This window comes from Microcaecilia unicolor, unplaced genomic scaffold (assembly GCF_901765095.1).
Source record: "Microcaecilia unicolor unplaced genomic scaffold, aMicUni1.1, whole genome shotgun sequence".
NCBI classification, from domain to species: domain Eukaryota; kingdom Metazoa; phylum Chordata; class Amphibia; order Gymnophiona; family Siphonopidae; genus Microcaecilia; species Microcaecilia unicolor.
In genome coordinates, this window is record NW_021963009.1 from 49,401 (window position 1) to 50,007 (window position 607).

A 607-nucleotide genomic window follows, 5' to 3' on the forward strand; every position below is an offset into this window, starting at 1 on the left:
TTCAGGATATTCCCATTGAATTCAATGGGAACATCCTGAAAACCCTGACTGGCTGGGTGTGCCCCAAGGATTTGATTAAAATCCTCTGATCTATGTAGTAATGTGTCTCTCTTTTGGGCAGCTGGGTCTGTTCACACAGTTCTTTCATCTAGAGTAGGTGAGGGGACCCTTCTTCTGGTTCTCAAGGACCACAAACTGACTAGACTTATTGGATATCCTTAATTCAGACTTCTCAACCAAGTTCTCAGGGCAAACCAATCCAGACTGGTTTGCAACATATCCATAATAAATATGCATGTATTGGCTTCTTGATCCAGTCCTCAGGACAAACCAATCCAGTCTGGTTTATAATATATCTGTAATAAATATGCAAGTGATAAATCTGTATTCATTGTCTTCATTATTTATTTAAACACATTTATACCCCACATTTTCCCACTAGTAGTAGGCTCAATGTGGCTTACACAAGACCGTAGGATATATGCAAATCTCTCTCATATATATTCATTGTGAGTATCCTGAAAACCTTGACTGGCTTGGTGTATCCAGAGGACCATCTTGAGAACCTTTGCTCTAATGTATATGCAATATATAGATCTGCACACAG